General features: G+C 44.0%; 1 protein-coding gene across 1 annotated transcript in view; it reads right to left on the reverse strand.

The window, feature by feature from the left end:
- Positions 1-13749, reverse strand: part of ARHGAP28 (Rho GTPase activating protein 28) — a 1146988-nt gene that overhangs the window by 842667 nt on the left and 290572 nt on the right. The window lies entirely within an intron of this gene.

The raw sequence follows: 13749 nt of genomic DNA on the forward strand, positions 1-13749 counted from the left end.
AATACAACACATATTGCATTACAAATGCTATAGGTGTCACATTTGCAACAGTTAAAATTATTGACATTGTACATGAGAAAGCTAGTAATTTCAATATTTTCAATACCAACACATAATAAAAAATTAGTCAATTTACAATACAAAAAGCTCAAACTTTCCTAATGCGAGACCTATTGCATTGCAAATGCTTGTCTAATGTTTACAAACTGGTACTACTTATTGCACCTAGCCAAAATGGAAGAGACATCCAAAGGGCCCAGTATTAAGTTTTGCCCTCAAGCAATAGACCAACTTTTGACAAGCTTGCAAACAGCAAACTTGGAGTTTGGTGCCATTGAAGTCCCTACCTATGTCCATGGAAACCAAACAGTTGGTTTGCACAATCTGCTGAATGTTTAAAAGTCTGGGTTTACAGTGCTGGTATCTAGAGACCTATTGCTGTCAATATGCATTGTGCGGTCTATGATGAACTCCCTTCAAACATTAGCTTATTTTGATCAGTCTTGTTCTGCCATTGGCTTGAGACATTGTCAATCATATCTTAGTTCAGCCCAGTGATTTCTCTCTCGCCTCATGCTTTTCGATGGTTGATGTAACATTCCTCCTCCGATGGAGTACTTGCAAGCCCTATTGCTTACAGTGTACATAGAGTGGGCTTTGGGTCAGCCTCGCTCAACCTTTGGCTCAGTTGGATCAGTTATTTTCAGTCACTGACTTGAAAAGTTGTCAATCACATCTTAAATCAACTTAGAGGAGTATTTCTCTGTGATGTAACACTATAGGCTTTTGCTGTATCATTCTGCCACTTATGGATTACTTGGATTTCAGTGCATGAGGGACTATTTTCCATTTAAAAATTACACTAAACCATTACACCATTAGCCCATTGAGTTCTTCGTTTTATACATGTATTTAATACAGGAAGTAATACGTTTTTTTACTGCAGCATGCATTTTTTAAACTTGTCCTGATTTAAATACAAGACACAACATATCATGGTTTTCTAATTACTTTTTATTTATCATATTAGAGTGCCTTCTTCGGGTTAGGTGCTCCTGATGTGAGAAAAAACAATTAGGAGGTGTGTGTGTAGAGTGTACTACTTAAGCATTCTACCACCAATATCATCGCAAAAGCAATGCCAAACACCACCTCCAATAGCACCATTACCACACCAAATCTACCAATATCATGAATACCATTACCACTAGCACTGCCACCACAACAACAATACAATACCAACCCACCACCAATACTAACGCTAATTCCACCACCGCTAATACCACCAGCACTATTAGCCCTCAACCACAATACCACCACCACAATACCACCACCAATACCACAATCAACACCAGCAACACCACCAATACCACCAGTACTATTATTAACAATACCAATACCACAACCACAGCAAATACTATCACCAATGTAACAGCGCCATTCTAATACCACCAGCACTAATACTGCTTGGAGCAAATTGAACTAGGGGAAAACTGCACGGGGTGAAGTGATCTTCGCCACCAGCAGAGGTAGCCATGTGCTGGGTGGAATGTGTTCACCTCTCCCTGTTGTGTAGAAGGACAGGCAGTAGATGAGAGCAAATGGAATTCTAGAAATATTTTTACAACTATTCTTGGGAAACAGAAACAGGTTTACCAGACTTCTACTGTATAATGCCATGCATGCTAAACAAGTTGAATATTTACTCCAGACTGTGGAGTTTAAATTGTGAAATAAATTTACAACATATGGGGGGGGCGGAGCTTGCCGGCGCCGAGAATGGTGCCTAATAGAGAGGCTCCGCACTTCTCACTTACTATCCTTCAATTATCCTGCATTAGTCTGGGACTGCACCCTCCGATAATTGCAGCATTTTGAACCGGAAGAGATTCCCTGCCTACTGCTGCCCCTTGTCTGCGCCGGGTTCAGGGCTACCTGGAGTTCTGCTGGTGGCGAAGACGTAAGCAGACTGGGCCGCACATCCCTGATCTCCCATTGCTGCCTTGCTGGCCGGAAATGTGTCTGTGCCGGGACCCCGCACCGGAAGGAGCGGGTTGGAGACTTTGGTGGAACAACTCGCCCGCGACGCAGCGGTGGACTGCGGCTGGTGGAGTGCTACGAGCGACATTCTACACTGGTGCAGGGAGGTGTGCTGGGGTGCACTGACTTGCCTGGCGGCTGCAGAGGACATTTGATCTCGCCCTGGAGGTGAGGTGGGCGAGACGCGATATCCTTGATCGGCGTCACGCTCCGATTCCTGGGAGTGTTGCCGCATGACTGTGTCAGCTTCCTCCCGCTGTCAGACCCTTACTGTATAGTGCTGTGTGAGAGGCGCGTTCAGCTGAAGGCAGGGTTCACAAGTAACTATTGCGCGGTGAACAGATTGGAGGTCTGTGCATCCCCACCCCCCGGTTTGGCTGCTGGTTTTGCCCCCTACAGTTGTTGAATACGAGATTATTGCACCTTGCTGGCACGTGTAGTCCACCCAGCTCCTGCTGATTAGACACCAGTGGTGCTGTGTTGCTGGGAGTCTCCATCACTCGGAGTGGTCTGTCTGGATGCGCCAGGCCCTAGTACTCATAGATCTGACGTCACACATACTGGTGGATCGGGGGCCCTTGAAGGGGTGTGGTGTGCTTGGCTAGCAACTTGGTGAGAGGTGCGACGAATTGTGGTGGTGCATTGACCCTCTCCATCTGTATAGCATCCGCTGCAACAATTGCTATTACTAGCTGCTGGTGCACAAATACTTCTGGCCTAGTGGGCTTTCATGTGGCTGTTGACAATGGGGAGAACAGATAAAATGCAACAGACGTTATCTTTTGAGCAGCGCAAACCTAGAGAACGCGCTCAGTCAGCTGACAATCGAGTGCCGGACGACGAGCAAGTGCAAGGGTCACAAACTAGGGACATTAAGGATATGCAAGTACTACAGGATAAGACTGAAGACCTTGAGGCGAGGTCTTGAAGATGCAACCTACGATTACTGGCCTGCCGGAATCGACAGCTACTGGCAATATGGAGCAGTTCGTAGTGAAATTACTAGTCACACTCCTGGGCTCTGATATATTCTCGCCCATGTTTGTTGTGGAGCGTGTGCATCGCTCCTTGGTCCCACGCCCGTCACCTGGTGCCCCTCCACGGCCGATAATAGCAAAGTTGTTAAACTACCGTGCTAGAGATGCAGCGTTAAGATCTGCAAGAGAGAAACAACCTTTGCGTTATGAGGGATCTGAGCTTGCTTTATTTCCGGACTTTACTATAAAAGCGCAGGAGGCGAGACGCCAGTTTGTGCCATTCAAGAAGCAGTTGAGAGAACAAAACATTGACTATGCAATGCTGTATCTGGCCTGCCTGCGAGTCAACCGTCAGGGCAAGTCCCACATCTTTACAGACCCCAAGTTACTGCAAAAGGCCATGAAAGACTGGGCTAGGGAACAGCGACACACCCCGGATAGGGATGCCTCGACTGGGGCGGCGGGTGGCCCCATGGAGGAGCAGGACTGATATCTGCATGTTCCTCACACAGATAAGATCTTTGTTCATGGAGGGGGAAAGTAGTTAGCTCTCATTGTTATTAACGATGCTAGCAGTCGGGACACGTTGGGAGGTGACTTGGGGGGACTGTAGTTTTGATAATGCCTACGCCAGCGGATTTACTTCTTGCTGTCTGAGAATGTTGATGACTTGAATTCTTATTAAGTTTTCCTTATTATATTATGTGCGGAGGGCGTGTGTCCTTGGCTAATGCTTAATATGTGTGTGTGGGAGTGCGGAGGGTTGTTAATTGCTGCCCAGTAAGCCGACGGGGTATAGTCGGCAACCTCCGCCTACAAGTGAAATCCACACCAGGGGGAATTGTTTTGGTTGCTTTTTGGTGGGAGGGACTGTTGCCTTTTTGGCTTGACATAGCGTAATGTATGTTCAGTGTTGGGAGGAGTTATGGGTATCCTTTCGTCAGGTCCAGGTTGGGAGGGCCTTGATGTGGGTGGGGGGTTATTGAGACTCAGACGTTATGCTGTACTGGATTCTGAGCGATCACACTTGCTATGCGGTGTCACGATTTTACACACCACTGTGATATGGCGACGATGACTGATCCTAACCCACAATCATATGGGGGCGATCAAAATCCTCAAGTAGACACACTTAGAGCACTCACATGGAATGTAAGGGGACTGAATGACCACAGGAAGGTCCGAAAAGTTCTCTCTTATCTGAAGAGGCATAATATAGATGTGGCCCTCCTGCAGGAAACACACCTCCCTCTTACTTCTCCCATGCTACGTAGTAGGGACTTACTAGGAAACATTCATGCGGCGGGTTTCACCACGCACGCACGAGGAGTACTTACATGGGTAAACCCTAAATTTGCACTGACCATTTACCCATTGCACACTGATCCTGAAGGCAGATATATTGTTACTAGGTTTTGTGGTAAGGGCATGGATTTACACATAATTAATATATATGGTCCAAACTTTGATAATCCTGAGCTTTTTACCACACTGGCTCATAGAATGGGAGGTCATGCTGACACACTTCAGCTATGGGGTGGCGACTTCAACCTGGTTCGAGACCCCAATTTAGATAGATCGGGGGGTCCTGTGAGACATATTACTGCCACAGCTAGAGAGGTTGAAGGTTTGTTAACTCGGTTCGACCTGAGAGATGTGTGGCAGTTGAGACATCCATACACGGGAGGCTATATTCACTACTCAGCATATCATAATCTACACACACGTATAGACTATTGGCTTGCGGCCAGCTCCCTGTGCAATAAGGTTAGTTCATGCCATGTTCTCTCGCGAACACTTTCGGATCATTCACTGATCCTATTGGTATTGGACTCTCCTAGCAAGCGTATACCCCCATTTACCTGGCGCTTTCCCCCCTGCTCGCTACTGGATGCTGTATTCAAGGAAGAACTAGCTGTCGCTATTGAGACCTTTTTTGACAAGAACGTGGACTCTGTGGACGACTAGCAAGTTGTCTGGGAAGCTTTTAAAGTTTATGACAGGGGGATCGCCATGTCAAAGCACTCGGGGGTTCTCTGCTCTATACGTAACCGCCTGACTGACTTAGAGGGGAAAATCAAATCTCTTGAGCGTAGCTTGTTGATTGATGCAGACTGCTCGGCTAGGGTACAGCTGGCGAAGTTGCTGGAGGAATATAACGCGGCAACTGACGATGAGATCAAACACCTTGGTAAATTGGCCACCGCTAGGGTAGATGGTGAGGGTGATAGACCGGGGACAGTTTTAGCGCAAGTACTTAAGAAACGTAGGGAGGTGCAGCATACGGTGATGGTCAAAACCTCGGAGGGTGAACTTTTGACTGAGAGCACAGAAGTTGCGGAAAGGTTTCGACAATACTATACCGCTTTGTATGCCTCCAGAAAACTTGCCACGGACGAAGAGATCTTAGAATACTTGGTGCACATACAACTCCCATGGCTCTCCAATACACATAGAGAATTCCTTATGAGACCCGTAGAGAGGGACAAAATCATTTTTGCTTTAACTAGTATCAGGGAAGGGAGTGCTCCGGGGTCTGATGGACTCACGGTTACATTCTACAGGGCATTTATAGATTTATTGCTTCCGCAACTAGCTACAATATTTGACGACATGTGTGTCACGGGACGGATGCCCCCTCCATGTCTGATGCTGTAATAGTTACTCTCCTTAAACCTGGAAAACCCCCAGAGGACTGTGCTTCGTATCGTCCCTTGTCCCTCCCTAATGTGGACACAAAGATATTTGCCAAGATCCTGGCTAATCGTCTGGTTCCTTTAGTCCCAATTTTAGTCGCTCCGGAACAAGCGGGGTTTGTTCCCGGCCGCAATTTAACTTATAACTTACGAACAGTTTTCGGTACCCTGCAACACATCAAGCCGGAGACACTGGCAGTGGCGGTCTTTCTAGATATAGAGAAGGCGTTTGATTCAGTAGAGTGGTCATTCATGACACAAGTGCTAACCAGGATGGGAGTTAGCCCGGTTTTTCTACAATTAATGGGCACACTCTACAGTAAGCCCACGGCCCGTGTAAAAATAGGCAATATAGTGACTGACCCCATTAGCATTACCAGAGGCATGAGACAGGGTTGCCCATTATCGCCGCTGCTTTACGCTTTAGTTGCAGAACCACTAGCCTGTGCTCTACGGGAATACCATCAGAATCGGGGTATATACTTCCCGCACTATTAAAATTATAGTATCCACGTACGCTGATGATACTCTCTTGTACGTAAGACACCCGGAAACCAATCTATCGGCAGTTCTACGAGAGGTAGTGCGTTTAGGTGACCTCTCAGGACTACATGTCAATTGGTCGAAATCCATAATATTTCCGCTTACTCCGAGCACCCCCTGCTTTGATATGGAATATCCCCTGCTGTGTTCCACGGAGACTATAAGGTATTTGGGCATAAAAGTTCACACGGCCTGACATTGTATTCAGGGAGAATTATGGGACTGCTTTTAGCAAGCTTGAAGACGACGTAGAGAAGTGGATAAAGCTGCCGCTTTCCCTTCTCAGCAGAATATCCATCATGAAAATGGTAGTGCTCCCACGACTTCTGTTTTTATTTACCAATATACCCATGGTTCTCCCGCGAGTCTTTTTTAACCGCCTTATTTCACTCATGGTTAGATTGGCGTGGGCAGGTAAACAACCGGGGGTAAAGTGGCAGATATTGGTGCTACCTTATTCTACGGGCGAGTTGGGGGCACCGGATTTTAATTTATACTACAGAGCTGCACAGGGTGCGCATGCCTACTATTGGATGCATGGCTCCCCAGACATACCACACCTACGCATAGAATCGGAGGTGGCGGCCACACGGCCTCTCCCTTCATTGCTGTTTCAGACCATCGGTCATAGGACATGCATATTAGACTCTATTAATGTCACAACACATGCCTGGCATTATTTACTGCAATTACAGGCTGGCACGATCCTTTAATCCCCGTCAGCTGTGATAGATTGGTGTATGTGGTTGCCTCCGTGCAGAGAAAGAGGGGTCCCACAAGCGCTTCATTCTCTGGGTGTACGCACTGTTGGTGACTTGTTTGATGGTGGGGATGCTAGAAAGTGGGAGGAATTTAGCACTGATGATCCTGCCCCAACTGTACTGACGAGATATCACTTTCACAGAACACGACATGCACTGAGAGAGCTATGGGGGACGAATATCTAGAACCGCCGGAACTATTGGCCTTAACACTCATCATACGAGCGAAAACTCCCAAGCGTATAGTTGCGACTATTAACAGGGTGTCCATGTTACATAGAGCCAATCATTACACCAAAGTACGATTAGCATGGCAGCGTGACCTGAACATTGAAATAACTGATTCCATGTGGATCTATTGCTGCACCAGCACCAGGCGTATTTCACTCAATGGCAGACACTGTCTGGTTAACTTCAAATACCTAAACAGGGTGTACTACACACCGGAAAGGCTCCACAGGTATGGCTTGCGAGAGGACGCGTACTGTGACAGATGTCATGCTCAGTTTGCGGACTTCTTCCACTTGGCCTCGGCATGCCCGGGCATAGCTGCCTTTTGGGTCTCTGTTTTCAAGGAAATAGGTCAGATCACGACACTTGTCCTAGAACCTGATCCTACACCTTGCACTATTGGGTTATTCTAAACGTATTCCCAAAGCGCCTCGCAGGTTAGTTGACATGGGAATGCTGATGGCCAAGCGCACAATAGCTATTACCTGGTCCCGAGGCCCTCTGCCTACGCTTACCCAATGGAAGAACGACATGATATTCTGCAGTACGCAGACAGAGGTTTTTAGTGAGCTTCTCGCACCCCGCAATAGGCCCAAGAACTTTTGGGAATTATACAATATTTATCGCCTTACTTCAGATAGTGGCGGTAATGATTCATCCGTCCAAAATCACAGTTAGGGCACTTTCAAAAGCGGGACCACTCGTACTTCTTTGACAGAGAACGGGGTTCGCCACTGTACGCTTGTTGTTACTTGGAATGTGTAAGCTCTTAATCATGCTGACCAAAATATACAACTTTGACGGGGGAAGTTGTGTGAGTAGAACCAGTGTTCATGAGTTCTTGGTATCATCGTCGACAAGAGTTGATTGCTCAATATTATAAATAAGCGAACTGTGTATGGTATTAATGCTATGCTGAGCCCTGTTGTTGTATGATTTATGAAAATCAATAAAACAAATTTAACACAAAAAAAAAATTACAACATATTTTAGGAATCAGACTGAGAGAAAGGAGACAATTATGATGTCATCAGCATATACATCTGATTGTACTAGTGTAGGTCCCGATTCTCTTCCTCAGCAGGAATTCTAGATCTCCTGACGTTCTTGCGGGTCTCATATGTGCCTAAGCTGGAAAAACCATGGAAGAGGGTCTGGAAACTACAGTACATACTAAAGGATTTTACTGATGGGTCCACGTTTTATAGAGGTCACGCCTGGCAGTGCATAAAAAGTGGAGGGGACAAAGGTATTCCCAGGAGCCTACGCCTGTGTTGTCAAAGGACAGGGTTACCCAATACCTAAGCTGCCTAACATTGCTTGCACCGCATGCAGTTTTCTTCCAGGCATTATTATTATTAATATTATTATTAAAACTACTACTACTACTGCTACTACGACAATTAAATGGATGCTTAAAGGGCACACGATCACTATTAGTGTCTTGGCGCTGTAGAGTACACCCACTTAAATGAGGCCTCCGAGAAACCCCTAGTTATAGTTGTAAACAGTTACTTTTTAATTAGTATTGAAAATCTTAGCACAGTGGGTTTTGCTCAAATTTCCACAGGAATAGAATTCATTATCTGGGCTACAGATACCCTGAACGACCTACCGCCTCAACCTCTGGGTATTTGGTAATCTGCTGTTACCCGTAGACAATGTAAGCATTGACATTGAATATTGAAATGATCAAACTTCTTCAGCTTAATAGTCTTGTTGCTGAATTTGAAATATGTCCGAGTCCAGTAAAGGGGCTGATATGCCCAAGAAGACAGAATTCTCATATTCCAATTTAGATTGAATCAGTGCATTTATATTAATCATTTCCTGGGCTAAAACTGAGGAAAATACTGCACAGGATTCTTCCCGAGACTCTTCCTGTCTATTTATCTCATCCTTGCACGTCTGCGTTCCCTCCTTTTATTTGTGTTTTTGTTCCTCGATCTTTCTCCCTTTTCTGCCTTTCTCGCTCTTTCTTTCGGGAAAAGTCTGATGATGAAAAATAAGACAAGGTCCTAAATGAGGGCCAGTGACCACCACCTGCAACTACCTGCACAAATGAAGCACTGTGTCAGGGCATTCAGGTGTAATGGTGGGAAGTGACAGCAGATTTTCACTAGAAGATTCAAATCGCGTTATTCTACAGCTAGTCACACTGCCATTTAAAATTAGGTGGTACTCTGTTGTAGGATGATTCATGAATATTAATCACTTGAAAATGATTTTGCATATTCAGATGGACTATTACCAGATGTAAGGGAGGTCATAAAGCATTTCCATACATTAGAATTAATTGTGTGATAACCTTTCACTTTATTCAGATAGTTACAGCAATTAGTTTTGGTGAGGTGCTTAAAAGTTCACTCACTCACTGACGCATTCACTCACTCGCGCACTCCCTCTTAGTTGCTTTCAGGCAGTGCTCCTTTTTTCTTGCAGCCAACATGCCTGAGTTGATGTTTGCCTCTGGCCCTTTCTTTGATCTGCAGGTTATGAGTTACAATAGCTGCAAGCCCAACACAGCATATCATCCTTCTGTGGCCCGTAATGTGAGTAACATTGAGCAACATTAAACAGGATAACAGCTGCTCATTGTATTCACAGCAGAAATGCTATTAATCAAGTTGAATTATTTTCTTTATAGTTCTCACCTACAGATAGCTTAAGCACCTTATTGTTAAAAGACCTATTCTATACATTTCTTTGAGTGGGCTTTAGGTCAGCACATTGCTTATCAATGTTTGGCTTTCTTGTCAATCTCATTTCCTTGATTGTTATTCAATAGCTTTCCTTCCTCCTCTTGTGTTTGTTCCTCTCCTGGAGCGTAGTTGTTTTACACAGTGTTTCTGATTTGATGAGTTGTATCTGTAGTCATCTTCTTTCAGCACCCCATGTAGCGCATTGTTTTTTTCTTCTCTTTCTCTTTTGTGCCTGCTTTATTTTATATTTTGCCCCTCCTTTTACACTGTGTATGTTGCTTCCCACACAAACTTTCTCCATCGGTCTCTTATCCATCCCTATTTTATTTAAAACAAATATAGTTTATTTTTAATGCTACATGGGAGTACATTTTCTGGTCGCTCATTCCCCTTCACAACCACTTGCCTCCATCCCACCTATACTCATCTGTTACTCTGTCACTCTGATTGTCTAATAAAACATCGTCAACTAAAATATTGGTGAAAAAAAATCACAAAACAAAATCAAGAACACAAATATCCACTTTATTATCTACTGGCGGTCGCCAGTAGATAGTTATAGTTAGGACCGTGTTTCCATAGGAAATCCGCAACATTCTATTTGGAATAACTTTGGCGCCGGTTGACGAATCCTCACGAAATTCTCAAAATAGGTGGGGCGCTCCGCTCTGCTCCTACCCTGAAAGTCTCGGGGGAATTCGTCAAGCGGGGGCTGAGAAAAAAGGGGAGTCCCAAAACGCGTTTTTCCCATGCAATTTTCCATAGGGACCTTTAGTCCAAGGTACAGCCCGAACGGCTGAACAGAATTACTTGAAATTTGGCAGAGAGGTAGTCCTCAGGTCAGGGAAGTGCCCTTTGCAGGTCTGGTGTCAATCTGTTCAGTAGTTCCTGAGAAAATCAAAAGTAAAATCATATACATATGTGGGCGGAGCCTAACCACACATCTCATCCTGAGATCTGATTGGCTGTCAGCACTTCATCCAAGAAGTGTTGGCAGCCATCTTGGGACCAATATACATGATAGCACCTCTTTAAAAAGCATTGCAGTTAATAGAAGGTTTTAAGACTTTAGTTACATTATAAATCATTTGTTGATGTTACCATACTCATTTTAGGAATTGTGGTATGTTCTAAGGTGATTTCACCATGTGAAAAAGCCTTCTGCTGGGATATCATGAGTGAGAGAAAAATATTTTCTCATGCTTTTCCCACAGAGGTTTGGAAGGTGATCTATAAGCTAAACTGAGAGCTTATTTTCTGTAAATTCACATTATTTTTCTCAGTCATGTGAGAATGAAGTCTGACATTCTCAGTAAAACATGTACATCCAACAAGAGCAGAGACTGTCAGTTGATTCCTTTGTGTTCTACTGCAGCTTCCCGGAGTGTTCCAAAGAACAACTAGAGCGCTAACAGTCCTACTTATGATAAACATATGGCACACCTGAAGCCATCTTGCTTGGATTAAAGTGGTAACTCTTAAAACATTTAATTTAAAAAGGATCAAAATGAGGGGGTTCATTTTTCCATAAAAATTATGATTAGTGCTGCAGAAAGAAAAATTAGGGCACATTTTGAGTGACTTCTCAAATCCTCTTCTATTTAATTAAAAAATTCTGACATGCAGACTGAAACATGCACTTTCAATACCAGCAGCAGTTTTCCCTGGTGAGCAGTAGCTTTACTACAGTGATCTAATGAGCAAAAAGAGTACTAACATTCTGAATTTATGGCAAATGTGTGACACATCTGAATGCCTTCTTGATGGAATCAAAGTAAAAAACTGAAAGTATTTCCTACTGAGGAGACTGCAGTAAATGAGGAAATTCGGAAACTTCATAACAAATAAGTCTCCCAAAATGGCCACCAGAGACAAAAGAGCCCAAATGTAGCCCAAATATCACCCAGATGTAGCCCAAGTATAGCCCAATGACAGAATGTCCCAGAGTGTTCCTAAAAACAACTAGAGCGCTTACTGTCTTCATTATGACAAAAGTATGGCACACCTGAAGCCATCTTGATTGGAATGAACTGGTAACACTTAAAACATTTAATTTAAAAAGGAACACAATGAGGGGGTTCATTTTGCCATAGAAATTATGATTAATGCTGAAGAAAGAAAATTAGGGCACATTTTGAGTGACTTCTCAAATCCTCTTCTATTTCATTAAACAATTCTGACATGCAGACTGAAACATTCACTTTTAATACCAGGAGCAGACTTCCATGGTGAACAGTAGTTTTACTACAGTGATCTAATGAGCAACTAGAGTGCTAACATTCAGAATTTATGGCAAATGTGTGACATATCTGAATACCTTCATGATGGAATCAAAGTAAAAAACTGAAAGCATTTCCTACTGAGGAGACTGCAGTACATGAGGAAATTAGGAAACTTCATAACAAATAAATCTCCCAAGATGGCCACCGGAGACAAAAGAGCCCAAATGTAGACCAAAATCACCCAGATGTAGCCCAAATATAGCCCAATGACAGAAGTGTGCAAAACACTTATTATTTTGTGTTTTTGCAGTGTTATATAGTGCAGACTTGTCAGGTATTGGAGTGCTTTACATGAGCATTGGTTACATCACACAAGAATAAATTCATTTAGGTTGTAGACATGGGGAGACTAAGTGATTTGATCAGAATCACAGAATGTCGAGCTGAAGCAGAAACTCCAACCTGGTTCCCCAGTTGCAAAGTCTGCAGTTCTGGAAGCAACACCACATCCTCTCCCCTAAGTGCAACATTTAATCAAGTGGTCAACTGGATAAAAAAACATAAAGATAACAAATAATTTAAAAGTGCTTTGTCGCTATTTGAAAACTCAGAAAATATGTCCTTATTTTAGTCTTTTAGAGCACTAACCATAATTTTGATGCCAATAAGACCCTCTCATATATGTAATTTCTAAAGGAAATGCTCTAGGTATTACAGTTTTGATTACATCAAGATGACGTCAGGCGTTCCACACTTTTGTAATAAATATAGAATGTTAGCAATCTAGTTGTTCATTAGGATCCTGTTGAGAGGCAGAGGCCAGGGGCACGGACTCTGAAAATTGAAGGAAGGTAGGAGGGTGCAAAGGCAACAATTTAACCACACTGAGCAGGCAGGAAGGGCCGTGGCAGCACAACAGACTATGGAGGGCAGTGGAAAGGGGGGGCAGGGGCAACAAACCAACAATACAGGACTTGCAAGAGAGGCTGTGGCAATGTAATAGACCATTGTGGGCAGAAGGAAGAGGCAATGGTAGTACAACCATACATGCCAACAGACCCGATTCAGCCAAGAAACGTCCAATGTTTTTAAGCTCAAATGGGCTTTATTTGATCTGTCACCTATCTACAATCTCCTCTTTTTCAATGAAACTCAAAGGGGAAAATCAATACCCCGGTTTTTATTCAAAATCTCCCTCTTACCAAGTTCAAAATGTTCGCAAGTATGGTACATTGGATCATGGAAGGAAATGGGGTAGGGACATGGACTTGGATAACAGAGGACAGGAGGGACATGGAGAGGTGCACCAAACTGACCCTGCAGGGCAGGCATCAGGGTTTGCAGCAGCACAATACACCACACAGGGCATGCGGGACGGGAGTGCAGCACAACAATCCATAGAAAGCAAGAGGGAGGGGACAGGACCATGCACATGGACAACAGAGAACAGAGGGGCAAGAGGCAATGGTAGCTAGCTGACCATAATGGACAGACAGACATATTTAAACATTACTCACTAAGCCATGTATTCACTATGATACACTTAATCAGTTACTTACACGATCAATTTTTCAAAA

Source organism: Triturus cristatus, chromosome 5_1 (assembly GCF_964204655.1).
Source record: "Triturus cristatus chromosome 5_1, aTriCri1.1, whole genome shotgun sequence".
Classification (NCBI taxonomy): domain Eukaryota; kingdom Metazoa; phylum Chordata; class Amphibia; order Caudata; family Salamandridae; genus Triturus; species Triturus cristatus.